Source organism: Bubalus bubalis, chromosome X (genome assembly GCF_019923935.1).
Source record: "Bubalus bubalis isolate 160015118507 breed Murrah chromosome X, NDDB_SH_1, whole genome shotgun sequence".
Lineage (NCBI taxonomy): Eukaryota > Metazoa > Chordata > Mammalia > Artiodactyla > Bovidae > Bubalus > Bubalus bubalis.
This window is the reverse complement of record NC_059181.1, coordinates 8,513,564-8,534,128: the sequence shown is the minus strand read 5'-3', so window position 1 is coordinate 8,534,128 and position 20,565 is coordinate 8,513,564. Positions and strand designations below refer to the sequence as shown.

The 20,565-nt window shown below is 37.6% G+C and overlaps 1 protein-coding gene across 1 annotated transcript in view; it reads right to left on the bottom strand.

Annotated features, from left to right (window-relative positions):
- The window catches only part of GLRA2 (glycine receptor alpha 2), a 204,901-nt gene that overhangs the window by 161,089 nt on the left and 23,247 nt on the right, over positions 1 to 20,565 (bottom strand). The window lies entirely within an intron of this gene.

The following is a 20,565-nucleotide window of genomic DNA, read 5'->3' as shown; positions in this document are numbered from 1 at the left end:
AGCCTGGCTCATGAGTTCAAATGGAGCTACATTTTGAATGGTGGATGGGTCAGGAATATCCACCTCCTTTTGTGGAATACCCTTTAAATCAATGGGTCTAGTTTGATTTTCATGATACCTCTGAATTTACCCCATTCCTTCTTTATACCCTGTGACTGCCTAATGAGAAATGATGTACAGAAATACAAAACCAAAGAAAATTAGCTCACCATATGCGAGACAGCAAAAGAGACACAGATGTATAGAACAATCTTTTGGACTCTGTGGGAGAGGGCGAGGGAGGGATGATATGGGAGAATGGCATTGAAACATGTAAATTATCACATGTGAAATGAATCACCAGTCCAGATTCGATGCATGAGACAGGGTGCTCGGCGCTGGTGCACTGGGATGACCCAGAGGCATGGGATGGGGAGGGAGGTGGGAGGGGGGTTCAGGATGGGCAACACGTGTACACCCACGGCTGATTCATGTCAATGTATGGCAAAACCAATACAATATTGTAAAGTAAAAAAATTAAAAAAAAAAGAAAGAAAGAAACCCAGCAGTGTCACTTAATGTCCAGATTGTTACATCAATAAATGTAGTATAAAGCAAGGTTTAGTTTCCCTGGTGACTCAGACGGTAAAGAATCTGCCTGCAATGCAGGAGACACAGGAGACGTGGGTTTGATCCCTGGGTTGCGAAGATCCCTGGAGAAGGGAATGACTACCCACTCCAGTATTCTTGCCTGGAAAATTCCATGGAGGTTTATTAATCCTAGATGTACTTTGAACAAAGAGCATGCTTTTTCCTCCAGAGACATAGGGAACAACTCTCTTTTCCTCTTGCCCTTTGTTTTTCCTCCAAGCAAGCACTAACCAGACTGACCCTGTTTGGCTTCAGAGATCAGGTAAAATCAGGCATGTTCAAAGGGTTCAGCGACAAACTCTTTGCCGTCTGACCATAGATGAATCACTTTCCAATGACTTCGAGTTTCATGTTATGCTGGGCAATGTATTTATTGCCCTCATGTGGTTTCCACAGAATGCTTTCTAAGATACGAAATGGTTCATATTGCCATGAACCGTCTATTCACTCATTGCTTTCTCCTGTGTCAGTATCCTGGTTCAAGCTACACCCCAGTTGGCTCTGTTCACAACAAGTAGGTAGGATCTGAATGAGGAGGAGTTTGGCTTGAAGCCTCCTTCAAAGGCTGATAGTAAAACACAGCTGCAGCAACGCTTGAGTGCCATATTTTTACTTCTCAAGTCCATGTTGAGTTCTCAAAATGAAAAAAAGAAAAGGGCTCAACAGCTAATGTAAATTTCCAGGCAAGGAAACATTTGGTAAAAGAAGCAACAAAGAATTTGGATAAAAGAGATGTAGTAAGCTGTTTTTCTTTTTAATATAACTAACTTCTCTGCTTTTAATGAAAAAATAGGTTTTTTTTTAAAGTGATTTTGGGCATCAGATCATAAACATCACCATATTACCAAAACATTTTTCAGCCTACATCTTTGAAATATTCCACGTCTTTTTAGTTTATATCCCCTTGTTATTTCATCATCTGCTAAGATGACTTCTTTTCCATGGTCACTTCCTGCTCTGCTTTATTTTGTTTTTCTATTTAGGTTACTCAAAAAAAAAAAAAAAACCCAGCCCAAAAAAAAAAAAAAAAGAGTCTCTTTCTTGTCCATAGAATTTTATTCTATAACAAATATATTTTTATGCTGCTGCTACTGCTGCTAAGTCACTTCAGTCGTGTCCGACTGTGCGTAAGAGATAAAGTAGAGAAGGTAGAGTCAAGTCATGAGAAATTGTGTGTAAAAAATTACTTTTTTTCCTCTCTTAACAACAAGATATTTCATTTTAGATGGTCCAATTCAGGGTGGAAAACTTTCATGAATTTTTATATATGAGATAGAAAATGAATAATGTGGGAAAAGAAACAGGAAAGAGAGAAACGTCATCTTAAAAGGAGGAATTTGAAAATCCAAATGTAGGTTTTCTTGTACTGTAGATTATCTGATTGTCTGGCCTCCCCGACTGGCTTGGAATCAATTAGAAAGCTGGGCCATACCATCATACATCTGTTTTTATCCTTCCCAGTACATGGCAGTGTGAGTATACTGCTAGAATTCAAAATAATTTTTAAGTTACCACATATTGACACACTGTACTGAGCACATTTAAAAAACTGTCTGTTTTAATCCTCACAAAAAAGGAATTGTTTTAGTGCTCCAATAAATATTTTCAGATGAGGAAACGGGGGGTTAGAAAAATTAAGTAACTTGCTTAAAGTCATGCCACAGTAATTAAAGAAGCTGAGACTCAAGGTCTCATCATTCTGATTCCAAAATCCTAAATTTTCAATCACTTTGCTGTACTAGATTCATTGCATAATATCCTCTGACCTGCAAACCATGTTATTTTTCATTGGTTTATATACTTCTGGGATAATTTGATCCTTTACATCTGATCATTTCAATATTGGACACTGCCTTAAGAATCATTTGCATTTGGATATAAAACCTTGGAAATGAAAAAAGAAGTAACTTTCACATGCATGTATTAATAATGAGCTCACATATATTAAAACCTTACTGTATGCCAATAAGTGCCTTATTTTATTCTTCAATAATTACATGCTACCATGTCTCCCATTCCCATTCCCAGCAAAATGCTGGGCTGGATGAAGCACAAGCTGGAATCAAGATTGCAGGGCAAAATATCAATAACCTCAGATACATAGATGACACCACCCTGATGGCAGAAAGCAAAGAGGAACTAAAGAGCCTCTTGATGAAAGTGAAAGGGGAGATTGAAAAAGCTGGCTTAAAACTCAACATTCAAAAAACTAAGATCATGACATCCAGTCCCATCACTCCATGGCAAACAGATGGAAAAACAATGGAAACAGTGAGAGAGTTTATTTTCTTGGGCTCCAAAATCACTGCAGATGGTGACTGCAGCCTTGAAATTAAAAGACGCTTGCTCCTTGAAAGAAAAGTTATGACCAACCTAGGCATCATGTTAAAAAGCAGAGACATTACTTTTGCTGACAAAGGTCCATCTAGTCAAAGCTATGGATTTTCCAGTAGTCATGTATGGATGTGAGAGTTGGACTATAAAGAAAGCTAGCACTGAAGAATTTATGATTTTGAACTGTGGTGTTGGAGAAGACTCTTGAGAGTCCCTTGGACTGCAAGGAGATCCAACCAGTCAGTCCTAAAGGAAATCCGTCCTGAATATCCATTGGAAGGACTGATGTTGAAGCCGAAACTCCAATCCTTTGGCCACCTGATGCAAAGAACTGACTTATTGGAAAAGACCCTGATGCTGGGAAAGACTGAAGGCAGGAGGAGAAGGGGATGACAGAAGATGAGATGGTTGGATGGCATCACCGACTCGATGGACATGAGTTTGAGCAAGCTCTGGGAGTTGGTGATGGACAGGGAGGCCTGGCATGCTGCAGTCCATGGGGTTGCAAAGAGTTGGACACGACTGAACTGATGAACTGAACTGAATGTCTCCCATTTTATAGATGAGGAAACTGAGGCACAAAGGAAATTCATTAGTTTTCCCAAGGTCACAGAGTTTATAAGAGGCAGAAATTGCCTAATTTTAGGGACACCTTTTTTAACTAGAAGGATAAAATGCCTGAGGCCAATAAAATCACCCTGAGGATAGAAGTTACCTGAATATGGGACAATGTCTGCAAGTTCTTTGGGTTGAATAATAGAATTGTTTTTCACTGTTAAGAGTTATCCTGACATGTGCCAACACAACCTTCCATCTGTGTTTTAGCCCAATAATTTACTAAGGTGTTCTAATTAACATTAACACATTCTTAGATGTGATCACCAGCAAATGAATGTGTTGTATAAACTGCAGAAAGAGTTAACAGTAGTTAAACTCATCTAATTGGTTTATCAGCAAAGCTACTCCAAAGTGAATTTGATGAGAATTTGACTGGGAAGAAGAATTATATAGACATCTAATCACTCATATCACTATTCTCTCCTTCCTTCCTCCCTCCTGCCCTCAACAGAACCAAAAGTTGACTATCTTAAAAGATCAACTTTACAAACTTTACAAACTTTACAAACTTCCTCTAATGGGATAAACCTCAATTGGCCATGATGTATAATCCTTTTACTATGCTGTTGAATTTGTTTTGATACTATTTTGTTGTAGATTTTTGCATCTATATCCACAAAGGTTATTTGTCCTTAATTTTATTTTCCTGTGGTGTATTTATCTGTCTTTGGTGTCAAAGTAATTTTGGCCTCATAGAATGAGTTAGGAAGTATTCTTTTCTCTTTTATTTCTTGGAAGAGTTTGAGAAGGATTGGTGTTATTTCTTCCTTATGTGTTGTAAGAATTCACCAGTGAAGCCATCTGGTCCTAAACTTTGTTGAAAGGTTTTGAGTTTTCAATAGATTTATTTACTTGTTATAGGCCCAAGATTTTTCTATTTCATCTTGAGTAAGTTTAGGTTAATTATGTATTTCTAGATATTTGTCCATTTTATCTCAGTCAGTTCAGTTCAGTCGCTCAGTCGTGTCCAACTCATTGTGACCCCATGGACTGCAGCATGCCAGGCTTCCTTGTCCATCACCAACTCCCAGAGCTTGCTCAAACTCACATCCATCGAGTCAGTGATGCCATCCAACCATCTCATCCTCTGTCGTCCCCTTCTCCCCCACCTTCAATCTTTCCCAGCATCAGGGTCTTTTCCAATAAGTCAGTTCTTTGCATCAGGTGACTAAAGTGTTGGAGTTTCAGCTTCAACATCAGTCCTTCCAATGAATATTCAGGACAGATTTCCTTTAGGACAGACTGGTTTGATCTCCTTGTGGTCCAAGGGACTCTCAAAGAGTCTTCTCCAACACCACAGTTCAAAAGCATCAATTCTTTGGTGCTCAGCTTTCTTTATAGTCCATCTCTCACATCCATACATGACTACTGGGAAAACCATAGGTTTGACTAGACGGACCTTTGTTGGCAAAGTAATGTCTGTGCCTTTTAATATGCTGTCTATGTTGATCACAGTTTTTCTTCCAAGGAGCAAACATCTTTTAATGTCATGGCTGCAGTCACCATCTGCAGTGATTTTGGAGCCTAAAAAAATAAAGTCTCTCACTGTTTCCATTGTTTTCACATCTGTTTGCCATGAAGTGATGGGACCAGAAGCCATGATCTTAGTTTCAGAGTGTTGAGTTTTATTTAGGTTATCTAATTTGTTTACAATCTTCGTTTATAATTCTTTTTACTTCTGTGAGGTCAGTAGTAATGCCCCCACTTGCATTTCTGATTTTAGTTATTTGAGTCTTTTTTTTCTTTGTCAGTCTAGGTAAAGGTTTGTGATTTTTGTTGATCTTTTAAAAGAGCCAGATTTTAGTTGTATTGCTTCTCTAATTGCTTTTCTATTTTTTCCTCTACTTTGATCTTTATTATTTATTTCCTCTGCTAGCTTTGTGTTTAGTTTGCTCTTCTTTTTCTAGTTCCTCAAGATGTGATATTACGTTATTGATTTGGGGTCTTTCTTCTTTTTTAGTGTAGGCATTTACCTTAAAAATTTCCCTCTGAACACTATCAGTGCATCCCATAAGTTTTGGTATGTTGCATTTTTGTTTCCATTCTTTAATTTCCCTTGTGATTTTTTCTATAACCTGTTGGTTATATAAGAGTGTGTTATTTTCCATATATTTGTGAATTTTCTGAGTTTCCTGTTCTTAAAATTTTTTTTTAAATTCTTGTGGCTGTGCCATGCAGCATTCAGAATCTGTATTCCCTGACCATTATTGAACCCATACCCCCTACAGTGAAAGTATGGAGTCTTAACCACTGGACCACCAGGGAAGTCCCTGGTTTTCCTTTTATTATTGATTTTTAGCTTCATTTGACTATATTTGGAAAAGATATTTTTATAATTTTAATCTTTTAAATTTTATTAATATTTATTTTGTAACCCAATATGTGGTCTATCCTAGAGAATGTTGCATGTACACTTGAGAAGACTGTGTATTCTCCTGTTGTTGGGTGGTGTGTTCTTTATATGTTTGTTAGGTCTAGTTTGTTTATAGTGTTGTTCATATCCTATATATCCATACCAATCTCTGTATTGATGTTCTATCTATTACTGAAATGGTGTATTAAAGTTTCCAACTATTACTGTAAAAGTATTATTTTTTCTATCAGTTTTATTAAGGTTTACGTCATTATTTTGGGATTCTGTTGTTTGGTGCATGTGTTTCTAGGACTGTAATATCATCTTGATGATTTGACTCTTTGATCAATGTATATTGTCATTCTTTGTCTCTTTTAAGAGATTTTGACTTATGTTAGCATAAGTCCTCCACTCTCTTTTGGTTACTATTTCCATCGAATATCTTTTTCCATCCTTTCACAATCTACTCATGTCTTTGGATCTAAAGTGAGTCTCCTATAGACAGCGTATAATTGGATCATAGTTTGTTTTATACAATCTTCCTATCTCTATCCTTTGTGTGAAAGAGTTTAGTGCATTTACATGCAAAGTAATTACTTATGTAAGGAATGACTTCTGCCATTTGGTATTTGATCTCTATATTTTACAGCATTTTTTTTTCCCTTTGTCTATTGCCATCCTCTTTTGTATTTAGTTGATTTTTTCTTTTAGTAAACTATTTTGATTCTCTTTTATTTCAAAGAGATATACTTTTTAGATAGTTTCTTTGTGGTAACTGTGGGGATTACATTTAAGATCCTGAATTTATAATAATCTAGTTTAAATTGATACCAACTGAACTTCTATAACATATAAAACTCTACTCTTATACAGTTACATCATCCTCCTTTTAGGTTTTTCTTGTCACAAATAGTATCTTTATTTATTATACATCGAATAGCATAGAACTTTATTTCTTTGTTAGGCTTCAAGTTCCTGTCCAGCATCCTTGCATTTCAACCTGAAAGACTCCCTTTATCATTTCCTGTAGGGTAAGTCTAGTTCTAATGAACTCTCTCAGCCTTTGTTTATCTCTGAATGTCTTAATTTATCTTTCATTGGTGAAAGATAATTTTCCTGGATATAAATTTTTAGCTACAATTTTTTTTTTAATTTCAGCATTTTAAATATATCGTCTCTTGTAGCCTGGCTTCCCAGGCTTCTTCCGAGGGATTGGCTAATGATTTTATTGTACATCCCGTGTGAGTAATGATTTGGTTTTTTTCTTGCTGTTTTAAAAATTCTCTCATTGTCTTTGGCTTTCAGTAGTTTGATTGTAAAATTTCTCAGTGTGAATCTCTTTGGGCTTTCCTACTTGATGTTCATTGAAGATTGTGGATTTGTAGATTTCTATCTTTCATCAAATTTGAGACGCCATTATTTCTTCAAATATTCTATTCAAAGATTTTTCCTACCCCTCTCTCACTCTCAGAATGTGTATGTTGGTCTGTTGGTGTTCCATTGGTCCTTTAGATTCTGTTTAGTTTTCTTTATTCTTTTTCTTTTATGTTCCTCAAACTCAATAATTCACTTACCCAATCATCACATTCACAGATTCTTTCTTCTGCCTGTTCAAATATACTATTAAATTCCTTTGGTGAATTTTCCATTTCTGTTTTTTCACATTTCAGCTCTAGAACTTCTTTTTGGTTCCTTCTTATAATTTGTAGCTCTTTACTGATATTTTCATTTTATTCATACACCAATCTCCTAATTTCCTTTTATTATTTGTCCTTGTTTTCCTTTAGATCTTTAAGCATATTTAAGACAGTTGCTTTACAGAATTTATCTAGTAAGTCCAGTGTGTTAACTTCCTCAGGGATGATTATTGTCCATTTATTTTTTACCTTCAAATGGGACATATTTTCCTGTTTTTTTGTATGCTTTGTGATTTTTGTTGATAACTAGACCTTTGACTTTTATAACTGGTAACTCAAGGAGAGAAGGGGAAAGTAGATTTTTCCCCTTTGCCAGAGTTTTCTGGATGCTTTTGACTTTGTTGTTGAAAGCTATTGTAAGCCATCCATTTGGTGACAATGTAACACCATTTTTGTAAAGACTATGTTTCTTAACTTTTGTGTGGCCATTATAGTCTGTTTCTCAGCTTGTAATGTACTAGGATTTTGATGGAAATTTTCTTAAACACCAAGGGCTAAAAAAAATCAAACAAACAAACAAAAAATACCTCTCCCAGTTTTTATTCATTGTCTCTATTCTGGGGGCACTCCTTTGATACTTAGACAGTCTTGAACTGAATCTAGCGATCAGCCCAAGGTGAACTCTTAGGATCTGCTCAGATCCTTTCTGAGTATTCATCTTGCCCTGAGAATGCCTGTGGCTTTTTAAATTCTCCTGCATGCATGGCTGATTTTGAATTTCCTGATTTCCCCAAGAAACTTCTCAGCTTTTGCTCTCAGGCCTTTAAATGGTCTATTGTATGTTTCAACTATAATCTTTTACTCCAGGCATCTGAATGTTTTTAGTGTTTCTTGCAGTGTGTTTGATCAATATCTACTGCTTTTCTATCCCGAGTTCTACTGGATTAGGTGGAACAAAGATGAGCACTGTTATAGGCTGAATTGTGTTCCTTCAAATTTTATATGTTGAAGTGCTAACCACCAGTACCTCAGAATGTACGTGTATTTGGAGTGAAGGTCTTTAAAGAGGTAATTAAGGGTAAATGAGGTCATGAAGGTAGTTCCTAATCTAACATGAATGAGGTCCTTAAAAGAAGAGGGGAAAAGAGATATCAGAGATGTGTGTGCATAGAGGAAAAACCATACAAGGACACAGTGAGGATGTAGCAATCTGCAAGCCAGGGAGAGAGTCCTTGGGAGAAACCAATACTGCTATTACATAGATCTTGGATTTCTAGCCTAAAAAATTGTGAGAAAGTCCATTTCTATTGTTTAGGTTACCTAGCCTGTGTTATTTTGTTATGAAAGTCCTAGCAAACTAATACAAGCTTTTTGCATATGTCCTTCTGGTAGCACACAGACAGGTTAGAATAGACAGACAGAATAATTCGTGAATAATGTTTGCTTGTTTACTTTGCCCTCTCCACAATGAGGGACCAGGGTTCCACACTGGAAATGTAGGTTGCCATTGATTCAAAAACAAAATCACCGCTGGGGAGGGGAGGGGACAAAGACAAGTAAAGACACCACAAAACTTTCCTGCCATTTTCAAGTTAGCTTTTTCTTGATTCAGTAGTTTCTTGGTTGCTATAGACTTATGACTATTTTCCAGAACTCTAACAAAATTAGTTCTGACAGATCTTACTTACTTTTTGACACTTCTGTGGGGGAGGGGGGGAACAAGAGCTTGGAGCTGCCTGTTCTGCTGTTTTGTTGATGTCAACTTTTTCCTCCCCAAAACTTTAATGCATTCATGTGAATCATGGTGCTTCTAAAGGAGAACAAAGTATGTGTTGTTGTTTCCCAACTTGATTTGAACATAGGAGACTTTATGTTTTTTTTTGAAATAGATCATCCTTTAAAAAAAAAATTGGAAGTATAGTTGATTTACAATGTTGTGTCAGTTTCTGGTGTACAGCAAAGTGATTCAGATATATATATATATATATACACACACATACTGGTTTTCATGTTCTTTTCCATTATGGCTTGTCACAGGATATTTAATGTAGTTCCCTGTGCTATATATAGTAGCATCTTGTTGTTTATCCATTTTCTGTATGATGGTTTGCCTCTGCTTGTCCCAAACTTCTAATCCAACCCTCCTCAACCCCTCTTCCTCTGGCAAGCACAAGTCTGTTCTCTATGTAGAATAAGCCATCCCATTCATGGAGCACATTTCGAAGATGACATGCATCCTTCAAAACATCATTCGAAAATGTTGACCTACAGTAATTTATTTATGAATTCAATTAACAAATTCTTATTGAACAATAAATATATTAGATAATAATAATCATAAGACTAAAGACAATTGTAGAGGTTTTTATCAAACCCTGTGATTCTACAAGGAGGGAATGTTGTACTGGGGGCTGCAGCGTCAGTGCCTGGGATGAGGAAGTAATGGAAGAGGAACAAAGAATCAATAAAGATCAGCTTAATCTTTTCCAGGTATTTGCCTAAGACTCTCAATTTATGTAATGGTCCTGTAGTCTAGGAGTGTAATTCAGGGATGCAGGTCACAAACTCTTCTTGTAATCAGATTTTATAAATGTATTAATTTCTAGATGAGTTCTCTTAAAAACTCAGTGAGCTAAATGACAGGTTAGCAGCATTTTTTTTTTTTTTTTTGGTAAAGGGCCAGATGGTAAATATTTTAAGCTTTGTGAACCACAAAGGTCTCTGTTACAATTACTCAGTTCTGTCTTTGTAGTGAAAGTAGCCATAAAGAGTATGTAAATAAATGAATGTGGCTGTGTTACTGTAAAACTTTATTCATAAAACAAGTGGTGAACTAGATTTGGCTAAGTTTGCTCCAGTACTTGGGCCACCTCACATGAAGAGCCAACTCATTGGAAAAGACCCTGATACTGACAAAGATTGAGGGTAAGAGGAGATGGAGGTGGGAGAACATGAGATGGTTGGATGGCATCACTGAGTCAATGGACATGAGTTTGAGCAAACTCTGGGAGATAGCGGAGGACAGGAAAGCCTGGCATGCTGCAGTCCATGGGGTCACAAAGAATCAGACACGACTTGGCAACTGAACAACAACAAGTTTGCTGGGCCTTCCTCTGAACTTTTAGAGTCAGAGATTAGGAGAAACAGAAATTGTCCCGGAATTCCATAATCTTTCCATACCTGTAAGTGAGGACTGGCCATGGACATGGAGGATCATAGGGACTGTCCGTAGAACTATTTATGTGAGTAAAGAGTTTTATATTGTGCATTGTGGCATGAATGAGTAAAATCCACTTTAGCAGAAAGGATTTATGGGAAATGGTATTCTTTGGGCCAGCTGCACTGTAGCGGTCCCAGATGAAAACCATCAATTTCCAGTCAGACCACTGCATTGTCACAAGAGCTAGGAGGCAGTTTGGAAGAAAAGTGAGGCCAGGACAGATCACGTGGATAACAAATATTTGACTCAGCAATTATATTTAATATGACTCAGACTTGCTCATAAAAATGAATCAATGAAAAGAGCACTCTGTATCCTGCATATTTAAAACCTGGAACTGATTTTTATAACTTCTACCATGGTAATGAAAGGGTTATCTATTATTCATAGTGACTATATTAAAATAAGATTATATATATTCATATTGAACAAAGCTTTCTAAATTAACAATACATACTGTTTTTAAAGCTTTGTGATGGATTCTATTTAAAAATAATCACCAGAGACACATATTGTGTGATGTCACTTATTTGTAAACTCTAAAAAGCCAAATTCATAGAAACAGAAATTAGAATGGTGGTTACCAGAGGCTGGAGGAGGGGAAATAGGGAGGTGTTGGTCAAAGGATACACACAGTTATAAGATGAGTAAGTTCTGGGGATCTAAGGTACAGTTTAGTGGTGGTGGCTATAGTTAACAATACTGTATTATATACTTGAAAGTGCTAAGGGAGTAAATATTAAATGTTCTCACTATAAAAAAGAAATTGTAATTATGTGATATAATAGAGGTGTTAGCTAATACTACATGGTAATAATTTTGCAATATATAAGCTCCACACATTGTACACCCTAAATTTACACAGTATTATATATCAATTTTATCTCAATAAAGCTTGAAAAAATTTAAATGAAGGCCACAGCATAGGTAAAAAATAAGAACTAGAAAAGAGTAGAAGATCTCTGTAACACCAAAACAACTAGTCACTATTCATTAGTTTTGCCTCAGTTATGTTATTTTCCAACATCATTTTAGGGCAAAAGACTTGAGAGCCAGCATTCTTTCAGTTCTAAGATGAAAATGTTATTTTTTCTCTCTTGTCACAAATAGACAAGAATGACATTTTGATTTTGCATTTTATTCCTTTTAAATAATTTAATGTGTCCTCAAGTATCACAGTTGACTTAGTGTGGGGCCCCTGGGTGGGAATGCAGTAGTAACTCTATGTGCTTGATATCTATAGAAATTAAATTTCTTTTGGAATAAGAAGGTTTTTATCTAGCAAAAAGAGTGTCACCATTAGCTCAAGTGATAAAGGGAGGAAATAAAGCACATAGAGAAATCAAGAAGATGTATAGTTAATGGTCAGAGACTTGTTTGAACACAGGGAAGCAGTGTTTCTTATGACAGCTTCCTGTGTTGTATGGTGCTTTGATGCCCATGAAAGAGAGAGTCTTGGAGGATGAGAGAGTTGCAAAGGGAGGGAATGGCTTTTCATGGTGGCACTCCCTTTTGTGAGGGGTAATTTGCGGCATCTAATTCAAAGAATGAAGAAAGATTTTTTTTCTTTTAACGTCATGACATTAATTAGAAACAGTCACACAAATTAACTCATTGCATTTTTAAAATCTTCTTGAAAATTCATATAATAAATTATATACTATTGATTCTTCTGCCCAACACATGGTCAGAATGATTTTATCAGTTCCACTACATTCAGTTTAGTTGCTGACATTCAGGTCTGTGCTGATTCCCACAGGCTGATGAGATAGTCTAGCAAACCATTTGCTTTGGACCAGCCTTGTTGATAAAAGGTTAGAACTGCCAGACAAAGCAATGAATTAGCAACTAAGGTAGCTTGAATCTAGAGAAGCAAATGGCAGATCCTGTGAGTCCTTCCCACTAATGGCTGCCAGTTGTCAACTGTTCTCACACAAGGATGAATGAGTGGACATATGTGCACATAGCTCAGATCCATGTCAGAGGGCTTTGAGAATGCTGACAAGTCTCTATCTTTTCATACTGTGGATTTCTCCATGATTAAAAAAGAAGGAATAAGACAGGAGCCGATATATGAAGTATGGTAACTACCAATCTGTCTTGTTTTTGCCACTAGCTTTGCTTATTATGACCTGTGAACTTTAAACAGATATAGAAATTCTCTGGGTTTGTTAATTCTGTAAAATGGGAATAATGGTGCCTACTTTGATGTTAATTATGAGAATTAGTAGTGATGTAAGAAAAGCCCATAATAGTTGTTAAATAAATTGTAGCTTGCTTCCAGGAATTATGCATACGCATTCTTTGCATCTGGACTACTAAACAGCACTATAGACTCAGGGTCATTCCTGCTAGCTTCCTTATTTAAGCTAGGGTTTTTCAACCTAAGGACTATTGGCATTTGGGGACAGATCATTCTCTGTTGTGGGAGTTCGTCCTGTGCATTGTAGGATGTTGAGCAGCATCTTGGGTCTCTAGTCACTAGATACTGGCAGCACCCCACCTCCCACAGCCCCTGCCATGACAACCAAAAACGTGTCCAGATATTGCCAAGTGCCCCCTCCCCGGGAGGGGGGACAAAATCACTCCTGGTTGAGAACTACTAGATTATAAAAGTCAGGTAAAAATGCAGGATTAGTGGACAGGCTACTTAATAAGGATACTTAATGTTATATAACAATGAAAGGAGCTTCAGAGTATTCTGCTGCATAGCCAAACAAATGCTAGGGATGTATTATATTTTTGGTCATATGACTTTATGATGAGAAAGTCATCTTTCTCATGTGTTTCAACCAAGAATGTGGATTTTAAAAAATATTTAAACATACTTTGGATGAACACATGGCAGTATTACGGAACTTGTACTCCTTTGTTGGGTGTGTTCATCAAGAAATTAAATTTGGTGCCTTCTCTGCAGGCATTTGCTAAATTCTGTGCATTTCCATCTTATACCTCTTCATTCACTCACTCAATCAGCAACCATTTATTGAGTATCCATTATATGCTGGTCTTGTACTAATTATCCTTTACATTTAGATGGTGAATTGTGGGACAAAATATAAGAAAATTGGGCATTAAGGACAAGTCAGAAACAATTTGCTGAAAAGCCCTTGAGTCATTCTGCAAGAAATGTCAGATGAAACAAAAAGTGTGTGCTCAACCAAGCATCACAGAGAGGGCATTTTTGTTAAGCCTCTTTCTAATACAAGTGAACTGCTGCTTTTTTGTTCTTTGCAGGATCATAGTGCCCTTAAAGTGAGCAGTTTATGTTCTGGGAGATTTAGGGCACTTTGCTTGTGGTGACAAGGTTCATTTTCTATTTTAAAGATCTCAGATACTAAGTGGAAACCTTCATGTTGGGAATAATTTGTAAGTGTAATCTACATATATTTCTATTTATGCTATAAATAAAATGTCATCAGATGGAGAATTGCTGGAAAACATAAGGTTCTTGCTATCTTGGGATTAGGGTAGATAATAAATAAAGGCCCATTTAGCCTTAGAAGAAGACAATTTTAAATGCCATTTGGAATTAGTTTTGAAATGAGGAGATCTGAGAATTTCTCATCAACCCAAATGATATTTCCTTTCATTTTAGGAAGCAACAAAAATAGAATTAAAGAGGACTTTCTCTCGTTAATTGAATCCTCTACTACTTTGCAAAATGAATAGCAAGTTCATCAACTTGTTAGGGCCTGACAAATTGAAAATAGATTTGTTTTGCATTAGTTAATTTTTGAAGAGGGAAGTATGCTGTGTTTGAGGTTATGATAATGAAATTGGTGGGTATAATTTACACATATATACATATATGTTAACATGTTCAAATCTTCTTATTCTTCAATTAATACCTACTCAGTGAATTTTCCCATGATTCTCCACACTTGAATATCATCTTTCTTGGAACTTCTAGAGCCCCATAACCCTTACCATATTGTAATATAGTCAATTTTTTTCACGCTTGTCTAATTCTTTCTAGTATGCTCTAGACAGAGTATGATTCAAATCTGATACACTGTAATGTTTCTCAAGGCATTTCTATAGTACTCAGCACGTAGTAGGCATTCAATAAATTCTCAGTGAATGCTGTTGAGCAGAATATAAGCCTTTTTGTATAAGCAGATGCCCGTGGCATGCCAAGAAATCTGCATTCCCATTCCATTTCAGAGCTACTTTCAACACAAGGCATTTTAACCCATCAGTTGGCCTCCATCCTTTCAGCTCCAAAGGGGAGTTCATTCAAAAAGTCTTTCATTTAAATCAATAATTTCATCTCAGCCTGTGAAATCAAAAGTGAATTTTGTTTACTCTCTTTCCAAAGCACTCAACAAAATGAGAAAATTATGACAAAAACATCACAGTCACCAACAAGCAGCAGTACAACATGGCCCTTTGAAACTACTACTGAGCTGCCATGTTTGAGGTTGGGCTAGGGAAACTTCTAGACTGTTGCCCTCCCTCCTGACATCCCTCACCAGTACAGCATGGAATAATGGTGGAAAAAATCATAAACTTCAGAGCTAGAACTGGATTTAAAACCTGGCTCTGCTTTTTACTACTTGTGTAACTCTCTGTAGGCTATTTAATCACTCTGGGCCCTAACTTCCTCATCTATAAAAGAAAAAATCTTTGCCTAAATCACAGGTTTGTTGGGAGGACTGAATCTCATACTGTGTGTGATATGCCACCTTCTTCTTTCCTCTTTCCATCTCCTTCCCCTACCAAGGAAGGGTCTCCCTCTTAAACCTTGAGATTTTCCCCTTTATTTAACAATCAGATGTACTTTTCTCAAGCACCATCTCTCTGCTTTACATTTTATTGTGCTCACCCCTACTCACTGTGTTAAGAAAAATACCTGGATTTGAAATAATCTCTAGCAAAAAAAAGAGAGCTCTTCTTTTTGGAGATGGAGTATATTACTGAATCTTACAATCATGAGTGTAGGGGAAAATTGTGCTTTAAGAACAAACTGTGGATTGTCTATAGTATACCCCTTCCTCTCACCTGCTTCTCATTCTCTGGGAGCTATTTTACAACTCTTTAAATTGTATAACTGATAGCAATGGGAAATATTGCTTGCTTGCTGCTGCTGCTGCTGCTGCTAAGTCACTTCAGTCGTGTCTGACTCTGTGCGACCCCATAGACGGCAGCCCACCAGGCTCCCCCGTCCCTGGGATTCTCCAGGCAAGAACACTGGAGTGGGTTGCCATTGCTTGCTTAGAGACATGCAAATCCTGTCATGTGCTGTCCCAAAGAAGTTCAAGTGACTGCCCTCCTCCACTGTGAAGGCGTCTGGTTTTTGCCTCTGTTTGCACATTCAGGCCAATATTCTTCATCTATAAATGTGTCTATTTCTTAGGTTTTTATTTTGAACTGGTTATGCCATCTGCCTGGTTCCCTCATTGATTAATGAGTTAAAATCTTTAACATGTATTCATTTTATATCTGCACAAGAGTTATGATTTTATCTTTTTTTTTTGAAAATCATCTTTTTATGTGAATTTTTAGAAACATTATCACCCTTTGGAATTGTTAGACCCAGAGCCAGGCTGTGGAAACTTAAAGACCAAAATCCTGTTCAAGGCCATGACAGTGCCAGGCAACCCAGCACTTCCTGTTCCACAGTCAAAAGAGATCTTAGAACACCGTGTCTGCCAATGAATAGTACCTAAGCTCTCCCACCCCTCCTCTGCTCATCTGTGGCTTTCACAAATGGGAACTTGTTTCCTTATTAGGCATTCTGCACCATTTCTCGGAGGTAGGAAGGTCACCATTGTACTGGGAGGAAACAGAAGTTTTCTATGTCAGCAAGCTATCTAAAAATAGAAACCAGAGTTCCTGACATGCACTCTTCTCTACTAACAACTAGGACAGCCGCTTCCCTACTGCAGAGGGAAGCCCTGAAATCGTGGTGCTTGTCCATCTGTGTGCTCATATTTGACTGATGAGCCTTTTGCATTTATGTAGCAGAGGCTTCCATCTCTCTTATCTCATGCTATACTAGCCAGCTTTGTAACTCAGTTTAATTAAAATGATATTTAATGGACTTTTTCTCTATATGGGGTGCTTACCTAGTTTGGGTTACCCTGGAATCAGGGATTTGGGTAAAAGTAGTTTATAAAGGAGGTAAATAATGCACCAGCTGGGATGTAGGGAAGAGATTCAGAGTTGGGAAAGAAGCCAAGGAAAGGTGCTTTAGTGAATCCAGTATCTCCCAAAGGCGCATGAAGCTTTATCCCATAAGTAGCTCTGGCAGACACACTCTTCTAAGCTATTCTGTATCAACACCCATCAGTCATTAGACGGGAATATTCTTGGGGGCATTAATTCATCTTCACTTCTGGCTGGTCACAAGGGTGGGCAAAGTGGCTTAGGTGAGAGAAAGCCCTCAAGCAAAGAAATTGAAGTGGTGGAGTTGGGAAGTCAGATGGTACCATGGTATGGGAAGGGGTTGGGGATATAGGTTGAGTGCCAACGGTGGTGTCTCTGTGGTGTTGGGAATACCAACATGTACATGATCCTTGAATTCAATAAGCTCACAATCTGTCATGGCAGAAAGACATGAATTAGACTAATTATGATGTAACATGATAATGTCTAACATGTTAAAAAACTGTAGCAGAGGAGGCAATGAATTGTGCAGGGGAAAAGGAGAAAGGGAGAGAAGAAGAGAGAATCTTTGTAGGGATGTTGATGAATTTCTTTATACAAAGGAGGACAGAGATATGGCTCTATTTTATAAAAAGTACATATCACAAGGAAAGTGTAATCAGCCATTGAAAGTTTTACCTGTGTTATTGATCTTTGTTTTGCATATCTTCCTTGAAATTCAAAGATCCTCAAATTTTGCTGTTAGAGAATTTTTTAAGTTGTGGGGAAACTTTCCTATGTCTGGGTTTTAATATCATGTATTTCCACCTCCATCTCAGTGTGACAGGATTTCCGATACTGAGCTGAGTAGAGCTGTCCCTCCAAGAGTCAAGAAGCTAAGTCAAGAAGCTAAGTGGCCTCCTTGCATTTAGCACAGCTGAGTTTATGCTTAAAGTGAAAAATGCCTTTTTCCTACAAGATGCCAATACTTCTTATGGGCTCATGACAATGGGCTGCATCATCCCCTTGGGACCTCAAGAGGCTTACAATTTGAAGACATGGGAGTTTGAATGGGGGTACAAACAGAATGGGGTTTGTACTCATAATCCTTTCACACTAGAGACAAGATTTGTTGAGGCTTCTAAAAAGGTTCTAATTTGGTGTGTTGTACCAAACACAATAGAGCAGTTTTGTAGCAAAGAAAATCACTTGATGAGAAATGGCCCCATTTTCAAACTCTCAGGGAAGGAAGAGAGCATGTCCCTCAAGTTAAAAGGCAGGAATCTTTCTAAGAGAGTCTTCTTTCTTTTTTATAAATTTATTTTTAATTGGAGGTAAATTACAATGTTCTGTTGCTTTCTGTTGCTATACAACAACATGAATCAGTCATAATTATATATACATCCCATCCCTCATGAGCCTCCCTCCCTTCCCTCCATCCACCCTTCTAGGTCTTCTTTCTGAGGTTTAGCCTGAGTCAACACACACCTCTCTATAAATGCTCCCTTCCAGGCAGATGTTCTGTGCATGTGCACACACAGACAGTGGTAGCCTGCCTAGACCACCACAAGGAAGAGTGGTGGATAAGTGTGAAGGCTGCAGCCCCAAATAGCCTGGATTTGACTGGCTGCCCTGCCTCTCACAGCTGTGCCAGATGTAAGGATTCTGAGCATCAGTGTGTAGATTTAGAAGAAAGGAACTGATAACAGTGGTACTTAGCAATTTTGTTGGGAACAAATGAGATCATGCAGGTAACACACTTAACATTTACTTGGCACGTCATGATGCACGCCATTGTCTCTGTAAACCCCACCTGCACTTCACACCCTCACTTGTTTCCTACCTCTTCCTTATACTTGAGCCATGAACTCCACTTACTTAGAGCTCCTAGTTTCCATGACATCATTCCCTATGTAGCTGCATGTTTATACGACAAGAATTGGCTTATGTTGCTCAGACTTGTTTTCTGTGTGCAATTTCATTTGCTCCACAAGACATCACATTGCTAGAAGACTGGGGTTGTCTGATACTGCTTTCAGTAAGTTCCCAAAGCCCCTGTAAATTAGGCACAAAACTTTGTGGTTCATTTGTAGCTTGCTACAAAGTAAACTTGACTTTGTACATAAGCAGTGAGTACTCCCTCTGTTTGAGAAACAACCATTTACATTGTTTCCGGTAACAGTCTCAATTATTTAACACTGCTATCCTAGCAAGTAAGCTGCGCTCAGAACATTCCCTCCTCTCTTCCTTGGCAGGCTTGGACTCCTCATATATGTTGGAAAGTAATCATAAAGAGAATCAAATTGCAAGCTTCTGGTCTCAGACTTAGCATTTTCTCCCACTACACCCAAACGACTGAGATTATTAAATGAAAACATTCCTAGAGCCCAGATAGTAAACTGCGCTAGGAAGCAGACTATAGGACTGGAGAAAAATGCCAGATGGAAGGACATGCTTTTGGTATGTCATAGTCAGCATTTTCCTGAAATATATTTAAATGCCTCACACATTTGTACTGAAAGGAGATGTAAATGATTACAAAATGCCATTAGTCAGAGACAGAATCACAGAATGTGTAACCCATCAAGGTAGCAGTTGCTGCATCCAATCTCCTTTGCTCAGCCACTAACTGCCTCCCCCATTCCCCCTCAAACAATCTACAAGCTGGTTCCGATACATTCCAAGCAGAAAGCTGTTGGGTGATTGGAGAGGAATCAGCTTTTCTCATTCATTTAATTATTCATCAAACATTTATGGAGGATGAATAATGTGCTTGAATCTGAGGATGCAAATTTGAATAATAAACAGATTCTGAAGCAAAATGTTCAAAGGCTCTTGCAGGCCTCCAGACTCGTAGCTCCTAGCATAGCTCTGTAATTAAGAAACATATATAAGGCTAACTCATGAACTTGGTGTACAATAGACAAATCTTCTAGGCCTTTACCACTGGTAACTGGATGGACTCCTGCCAGATGGCCTGGAATTGAAAGCTAGCTCTGCACCCTTATTACCCATATAATTATGAGCAAACACATCAGCTCTCTTTTACCAGTTTCTTTATCTCTAAAGCAGAGATAATAATAACATGCATGTACTTCTCTGTAAAGTTATTGGGAGGATTAAATGAATTAATATGCAAAGTACTTAGAAGAATGCTTAACACATGGTAAGGACTCAAATAATATAAATAAATAATGTTATTGTTAATGCTTTCTGAGCTGCTACAATTAAAATGGTACAAAGTATATGGATAGATGTAGTGAAGTGTTGGTCAAGAAGGAAGATGATGGATAACTTGGACCCAGAGCCCCTTTACTTCCCCTCATCTTCTGTTTGAGTATTGCATCTGATACCTTCTGTCTTCATCTTCTGAGTCTTACATTTAAAATACATTAAAACATTCTTCCTACTCAAGAAGCTTACTGAGAAGTACATTTTCATAGAAAACTCTATTTTATGATGTATTTAAATTTTACAAGTGTTTCCTGAATGTCTGGGTGGTCTGTCCTGATGGTAAAGAAGGCCATCAAGACAAAGCACCGAGGGCCTAGCGCTCTTTTTCAGCTTCATGCTTACTGTACTCAGGACTAGCCAGCCCAGCTGGTGGTGGTGGCCCATCTGTGCCAGATGACAGAGCACTGCTTCACCAAGAAAAGAGGCCATTTAATATTAAAAGCAAAAAC